The sequence below is a fragment of the Tupaia chinensis genome, unplaced genomic scaffold, assembly GCF_000334495.1.
Source record: "Tupaia chinensis unplaced genomic scaffold, TupChi_1.0 Scaffold000201_1, whole genome shotgun sequence".
Classification (NCBI taxonomy): domain Eukaryota; kingdom Metazoa; phylum Chordata; class Mammalia; order Scandentia; family Tupaiidae; genus Tupaia; species Tupaia belangeri.
Window position 1 is genome coordinate 2,300,290 of NW_006159676.1, and position 544 is coordinate 2,300,833.

Consider the following 544-nt stretch of genomic DNA (forward strand, 5'->3'; position numbering starts at 1 on the left):
TTTTAAAAAAAAAAATGAAGGGGGTCGGCACATGGCGTGGTGGTTGGGGGCCCTGGACTCCCACACGACCGAGTGGTTCGAGTCCTGGGCCTGGAGGCTTGTTTTCTTGCTTTCTCGCTTTCTCACTATTTCTCACTTTGTCCCTTTCTGGTCCAATTTAAATAAATAAATAAAGTCAAATAAAGTAATTCTTAAAACAATAGAAATTAAGCACTTTAAAAATAACAATAATATGGGCTGGCAGGTGGTGTGGTGGTTAAAGGCACCAGACTCTCACATGACTGATTATGGTTCAAATCCCAGACCTGGCGGCTTGCTTTCTCACTTTCTCTTTCTCATTTTGTGTCTCTCTGGTCAAATTAAATTAAAAAAATAAATGAACACATAAAAAAAAGACAATAATCATAATCATGAATAAAATAAAATAGTTATCTTTTTTAAAAATGAGAGACGCTGAGACCAGCCATTGGTGTAATGGTTATGTCGCTGGACTCCCATGTAGTCGACCACGGTTCGAGTCCCGGACCCGGTGGCTTCAACCCAC